Source organism: Pan paniscus, chromosome 3 (assembly GCF_029289425.2).
Source record: "Pan paniscus chromosome 3, NHGRI_mPanPan1-v2.0_pri, whole genome shotgun sequence".
Lineage (NCBI taxonomy): Eukaryota > Metazoa > Chordata > Mammalia > Primates > Hominidae > Pan > Pan paniscus.
In genome coordinates, this window is record NC_073252.2 from 36,186,614 (window position 1) to 36,194,370 (window position 7,757).

Genomic DNA, 7,757 nt, shown 5'->3' on the forward strand with positions numbered 1-7,757 from the left:
TACAGAGTCCATTAAGTCTATTTAAAGCATCAAAACTTTCTAAAGGAATATCTTAACAGTTGGTACCTTCTTATTTCACTGAGAACCTCAATGCTGTTCTGATAGAAGCCAGGAGATGAAAAAGGAACTCTTCCCAGATGGAGAAGGCAATTCTATATAGGAAAGTCCCTCTCTCTTGTTGAAGTAAAACTCAGAAGCTCCTTGTTTTTTTTGGGGGGTGTAGGGGGTGGAATCATGAATGGAAAATTTCTAAATGTTCAAGGTTATTTCAAACTAAATTTCTCTTTTTCCTTGAGATTTGTTTTTCTCTTCTGTTAATTTTTTGTTGCTAACATCACATAAGTCCTCAGTTGTATACTGTACTCAAAAGTTCTTTTCATCCTTTGATTCAAAGGCAAACAGTAATTTCCTCCTTTGGTGAAAGGCACAGCTGAAATCAGGGAGTATTTTCAGAGAAAACATTATAAATAAATAAATATATGTTGTCATGTGTTAAATATTATATGTTATATAACATGCTATATATTGTATTTTATATATTGTATATGATATATAACTGATATAGGTGAGCATTTTTAGAAAAAATATAAATAAATATACATCACATATTACATATATATACTATTTGAAATCATTGAAAAGAAATAAAGAAAGGCTAGAAAGAAATGAGCTTGCTAATTCTATACAACGGTCTAGTCCTACTATGAATTAGCATGCTTTCCAGAGTCATCCTGACCAACCCCCTATGACCAGTAAGGAGCCATCTACTGCCTATTTGTACATTTTATGGATGTGTCAAGTGCCTCATTTCCCAGTCCAAGTTTTACCTCCATATGTGAAATGACACTGATTCACATACAAGCACCAGCCTCTTAGGCACTGGATACATTTGTGCTTATCAAAGACAACAATTCTCTCACCCAGTTGCCATCCTGCTGCTCCCTCATCAGATTCATGAGGGACCTAAGTCTTTTTTCAAACCAAATGACCTAATGAATCCTCTTGCCTTTCCCACAAATTCAACCCCTTACATAGATTAATGGCCTTCCCCCTCGCCTCTAAGAATAATCATTAATCCTTTTCCCCAAATATTTCCAGCTCTCTGACTTGCGGGATATGGTAAGATAGCATTTCCTGGCCGGCTTTTGTGGGCGGAGCAGTTTGACTAGTTCTGCCAAATGAATTGTGTTGTATATCTTGGTGCCTTGTGTCAAACATGTTTTACAAAATATTGCCCAAGTATTTTATCAAACTTTTGTATAATTCATAATGAACTAAAGGTCAGACAAATACAGACATTTCCTTATAAGACTTGAAGAACATTTAATGGTAGTTGAGGTTTTAAGGTCAATTGTGTCTTGTGTCTTTTGTTTTGTGTCTGATCAAAAGTGTCTTGATCCAGCAATGTCCAAGAAAGAGTGGCTCAAAGTGAAGACTGCTCAGAAAAGAACCCCTACCAAACCTACGATGGACTTGTCTTGTGAGTGAGAAATAACTCTACTCTTTTATGCTACTGAGATTTTTAGTTTTGTTACTGAAGCATCATTTCGCTCATCCACTGTAAAACCTCAACCACCATTACACGTTTTTCAAGTCTTATAAGGGAACGTCTATATTTGTCTGACCTTTAATTCATGATGAATTATACAAATGTTTGATAAAACACTTAGGACAATATTTTGTAAAATATGTTTTATAAAATAAAATAGACTTTTAAAAATAAAATTGCATGTAGATTTAAATTCTGATTAGTATATTAAGGCCCTGTAAATTCTACAGTAGACAAAGTCTGCCTGAAAGTCTAGCTCACATCTTCAGTTTCCCAGCCTTATTTTATCATCAAACTCTTTTTCCAGAGAATCTTAGAAACACGCACAGAGCACACTGATGGTTTAGAGATAGTGACTGTGATGATTAGTCACTTCTGGCAGGAAGGGAACGCAATGGCTTGAGAAGAACACATAACACCTACAAATGCACCCTCATTCTCCTCCTTATATTGATAATTCTACATATAGGCATTTATATTTTCATTATTCTTTAAATCATACATATAATTACATGCCCCTTTTGAATATGAAGTATATATCACAGTTTTAAAAGGTTGTAAACACAGCATATTAGTGGAATTAGGGAAAGTGAAACACAAGAGAGCTATATTGCTGTCTTCACAGGGAAAAAGATATGGATATCAGCTTTAGAATAGTTCCTTATCAAGTTAATGGTGGTGAAAATACTTTCAAAATTATTAATGATAATGATGCATTATTATTTCACAATTTAAAGCAGGGATGTGTTAGATTTATCAATTATTCTAAAATATCTAAAGCATTGTGGAATGATCATAAAGGAAATGGCCTCAACATTTCTTTCATGGTATGCCATTATTAAATAATTTCCAATGAACTATTAATTTGAAACTTTTAGAATGTGTAAATTAAAATGTCTACGATTCTTCATAATATGTCAGTTGTGATTTCTAGGCTCTTTAGAAAATGTTATGGTTTTCATTTGGAAACTCTCTACATGTAAAATTTTGCTTCAGCAAAAAGTGTTAGTCTCATGACTTTAAAACATTTTATTCTTGTCAGGTACAACTTGGACCTTAGGTCAATAAATTACACTTGCTTTGCTAGAAAACATGCCATTTCTTCCTTGATTAACATGTTTTCTTAAAGACTCCAACCAGCCACCTGTCTTCTTTGATATCTTTATAATACTGATTATTTTTCAACTTTACTTAGTGTTGAATGTGCTTTTGCTTTATCAATATGTATGTAAGTGGGTCTGTATAGTTCAATGTAAAAGTGACAGATATATTTTCTGCATAGCTTCTCCTGCACATTTGTATAACTTTATAAAATCTACAGCAAAATCACTTACAATCCACATCAAGTTTCTCATCCATCCATGTTCTTCAAAATGTAAAGCTCCTAAGAGATCAGAAGAACTCTTTTAAAGGGCGGTGTAGCCTCTTAACTGTATTCATTTACCTTTCCAAAGGGCATACTTCTTCATGCTGTACCTCTGGTTCCCTCCGAGTAGAAAGGAGATTCCAGGGTTACAGAGCAGAGTGCACACCAGCTAATTCATGTTACTGATGGTCAGAACTCCTGTGGGGATGTGTTTCTCATTCTGACCTCGGCTCTTTCCTGTGGAAGACATACATTTTTCAAGAACTCATGGTATCAAGCTCTGTAAAATCATCATGAGAAGGTGGCATTGTCTTGCCTGCTTTACCAAACTTTATGTAGGTAACATGCATTAAAATATATACAAATAAAATTATAGTCTAAAGTTTTGTAAATATAATGCCTTTTGAAGCAACAAAATATAGACTGTTCTTGTAAAGACTTAACAAAGGTAGAGTATGTTACATATTGAATATATTTGTAGCCTAATGAAGTTTTATTATCCATGAAGGTTATTCTTGTTGCATTATCAACATTAGGTTTTAAGGAAGACAAAACATTCTCCTTTAAAAAGTGTGGCCCTTGTCTATGACCAGTGAAAAAAGGTAGGAAGACCAGAAAAAGACCAAGGAACTCATCAAAATTTAGAATTTTATACGGTGGCTTCTATAGCTCTGTGTACATGACTGCCGTTTAACTAAATGATGTAATACCCTTTCTGGAATAAGCTCACAAAAGAATAGGAGGATAATAAATGGTTACTGCTAGTATAAATGTCTCTCCCTAGAAGAATCCACTAAAAAGGGTGAGGAATTAGTTGAGTGATGATGTGGTTTCAACATTTTTACCATGCCTAAATGACACTTGAAATAACAGAATAGAAAGGAAGAGACCATGAGCATGGAAAGAAAAGAGAGAATTATGGATACAGGGTGTTTGGGCACGTGAGATTTTACATTACAGGAAAGAAAGTAGCGTATATGGATTTAGATCAAGATAGGTTAGTATATTTGCTGATGGGAGCAAGTGGAATTTAAGGAAACTATGACAGATCATAGCAGGAAATGACCTCATATGAAGGAGAGTTAACATACATTAGAGAATAATAACCTACCCAGAGATTTAATATAATACAATTATTTTAAGGCAATAATTGGTGGACAACACCAATTCTGATAACAGGTAGTTATAGGAAAAACATATATATGACAGAATCCACACTGAATCATCAAAGACAGAGACTCTTAATGAGTGAAAGAGAGAGCAGTTACATCAAAAACATTAAATAAATAAGTTAGAACATATTTCTCATCAAGAACAGTAGGAACTCAACCTGTTGAATAAAATTAAGTAGCAACTGGCTGAGCATGGTGGCTCATGCCTGTAATCCTTTGGGAGGCTGAGGCAGGCAGATCGCTTGAGCCCAGGAATTCAAAGCCAGCCTGGGCAACATGGTGAAACCCCATCTCCACCAAAACTACAAAAAATGAGCTGAGCATGGTGGTGAGCGCCTGTAGTGCCAGCTACTTGGGGGACTGAGGTGGAAGGATCTTGAGCCGAGGGAGGTTGAAGCTGCAGTGAGCTGACATTGTACAACTACACTCAAGCCTAGGTGACAAAGTGAGACCCTATGTCAAGAAAGAAAGAAAGAAAGAAAGAAAGAAAGAAAGAAAGAAAGAAAGAAAGAAAGAAAGAGAAGGAAGGAAAGAAAGAGAGAAAGAAAGAAAGAAAGAAAGAGAAAGAAAGAAAATGTAAGTAGCAACCACTGCCACCACCTCTTCTAGTCAATATTTTATTCATAGTGCCACAAAACAAGGAAAAGAAATTGGGGTAATGAAAAGAAGAGCCACAGTTGTCCTTAATTACAATTTACATCACTATCTGTATAAAATTCATCCAATTCTATAAATTATCAAAGCAAATAAACAAATTCAGCAAATTGTTATTATAATACCAAAATCAGAAATGCAATAGCTTTTCTATACGTCAGCAAGAACCAGGTAACAAATGTTATTTAAATAAAATACCTAATTCTCTATCTGTTATACACTGAATGTTTGTGTTTCCCCATAATTCATATGTTGAAGTCCTAAGCCCCAACTTCCCAAAGTGATGATACTTGGAGGCAGAGCCCTTAGGAATAATTAAGTTTATATCAGGTCATGTGCATGGGGCCCCATGATGGAATTAGTATCTTTGTAAGAAGAGGAAGAGAGACTCATCTCTCTCCCTGTGTGAAAGATTTCTTTGAAAAAAAAGGTTTTCCTATTATAACATATAGGCCATAGTGCACTAGGAAAATTGCTCTGTTTCATGCCACTCCAGGCTTTTAATGTACGCAGATGTGGTATGTGCACCTGTTAAAGTTTTGAGTATGAAAAAAGTGTTAGGGGAAACACAGAGATCTTAACATAAAGACATGATGTTACTGAGTCACAAATCAATGTTTAAAACAGCTTACTTCCAGATTTCTTGTTATGTAAGAAAAGTTATTCCCTCTTATTTAAGAAACTATTATTTGGATACTATATTTATTTCATTCTATTGATTTATATCTGAAATCATTCCTCTGATATAAAAGATATTCAAAATGCTTACATAAATGATGAATAACATGTTCATAGGTAGTAAGATCCTGAACAGTATAGCAAAGTTAAATGTCTAACAACATCAAGTTTATTGAGTAATTTTACGTTGCATAACAAGCATCCCTAAACTCAATGCTTTAAACAACTATCACTTGCTCACAGTACTGAGGATGAGCAATTTGGGCTATGCGCAGATAAGAAGTTCTGTTCTTCTTTGGGATCATTCAGGCAGTTGTGTTTATCTGATGGTTTGACTGGGGCTCAGTGATCCAAGGTAACCTTATTCAGATGTCTGGCAGTTGGCTGTGACATCCATTTTCTTCTTCACAAGTTATATCTTTCTCCAGCAAGGTAGGCTGGGATTCTTCACATATGGTATATGGGTTCCAAATAGGAGAAGACAAAATCTGCAAGGCAATTCATGGAATAGGCTATGGAACTCACAGAATGTGATTTCCACCACATTCTACTGGTCAAAGTTTGTTATTAGCAAAGCAAGCCAAATTCAATAGATGGAAAATAGATTCTACCTCTTGAAGTGAGAAGCTACAATATGCTCTGGCCATGTTTTCAGTCTCTATCCAAGTAATGGCAAGAATATGTGAAAATATTTAGAGATTATTGATAGTGTTGTAAAATGTTTGATAAATCCCAAGAAGCGTTTGGCAATATACCTCAGGAATAAATATGCACATATCCTCCAAACCAGCAATTCCGCTTCCATGGAAGAACTCTAAAAAAACATTGCATATGTGTAAAGGAAAGCAAGTTTAAGGAGAAAATCACAGCATTGTCTGTAAATGGAAAAACGAGAAATCAATTTAAAGTCTGCCAAGTAGATACACACATTAGAGTACATGCATAAGCCAAAAACTATATAGTAGTTAGTTGAGATGAATGAACTGCAGGCATATGTCCATAAGTATTAATTTTGGAAATTAAAACCTCTAATGAACAAACAAGTTACAAAAGAATATGTATAGTATAATAGGACTTATTTAAACTTAAAAAGCCATATAATACTATATATTATTATGGGCGTATATGTACATTTGAATATGAAAAAATATACTGGGAAAAATGCACATAAGCTTCAGGATAATGTTTACCTCTGTGAATAGAAGAGTATGAAAGCAGTAGAGATTTCCACTGTGTTTAACGTGTTGCTTCTTAATATATATCTAAAGCATTTTGCACAAATGTTATTATTCATAAAATCTATTTGATATGTACATTGATGTCTGTTATATTATCCTTTATAGCTCTTGCGTGCTTGAAATCTTTCAGAGTTAAGAGAATTTTAAGTGAAATATAATCCAGATTGTGTTTGCATAGAATATCTTAAGAAATTTATAAAACTAATTAGTACCAATGGGTATCTTTGAGGAAGGGAATCAGAGAGTTAAAGGGTACATCAGGTAAAAAAGACTTTGCACTTTATACTTTTTGATACTCTTTGAATTTTTATACCATGATCATGCGTTACGTTAAAAATATATTATTTCTCCATAATGAACATGCCTCGCTTGAAAATGTGAGATAAATCACACAACCTCTTGGCCATTCTTCAATTTGAATGACTTGGATGATCCTCATTATATATTCTTTGAGAGACCTCTGTCTGTCACCCTTATTCAATGAAAAACTTTCAGGTGGAGCCTCATTCCATTTATGGTACACTTTTTTTGACCTTCCTGGGGCTGCTAGAAATTTTCTATTCTCATAAGTCTGACAAGGCCACATTCATTCTGCCCTTTCACTCTCATTGTCATTTAAAGGTCAGATTGTGTCAAATCCATGCTCATTTGTTTTACCATATGCTATTTGAAATTGCACAAGCCTGAAAATCCTGAAGCCCAGCACATAAAGAGACAGTTGAAAACTTAAATGTATATATATACACATAATTTTCATGAAACTCATATTCGAATATATATATATTCAATTTGATGTCAAGATAAAAATGAAAAATGGATATTTATTTCTTATTAAATAATTAATGTTGACACATTTTAAATGAGATAGACTCATTCACTTATGTATTTAATAAATGTAGAGAGCCTCCTGTATGCCAATCACTGTTCTTGGCATTAAGGAGACAGCACTGAACAAAAAACTAAGTTCTTTCCTTCATGCATCTTACATACTGTGGGGAAGAGACAGAAAACAATTAAACCATTCTGTATGTCAGGTCATGATGAGAAACAGAGAAAAACACACCAGGATAAGGAGAATAAGAGAGAAAGGGAGATGGGAG

General features: G+C 34.3%; 1 long non-coding RNA gene across 1 annotated transcript in view; it reads right to left on the reverse strand.

Annotated features, from left to right (window-relative positions):
- The window catches only part of LOC117979943 (uncharacterized), a 33,732-nt gene extending 27,565 nt beyond the window's left edge, over positions 1–6,167 (reverse strand). The window contains exons 1-3 of the long non-coding RNA XR_010111946.1: positions 6,031–6,167; positions 5,661–5,907; positions 2,994–3,152 (exon numbers count right to left, since the gene is read on the reverse strand). This is a non-coding gene — a long non-coding RNA (uncharacterized LOC117979943). The remainder of the gene's footprint in view (positions 1–2,993; positions 3,153–5,660; positions 5,908–6,030) is intronic.
- Between the last annotated feature and the right edge of the window lie 1,590 nt (positions 6,168–7,757).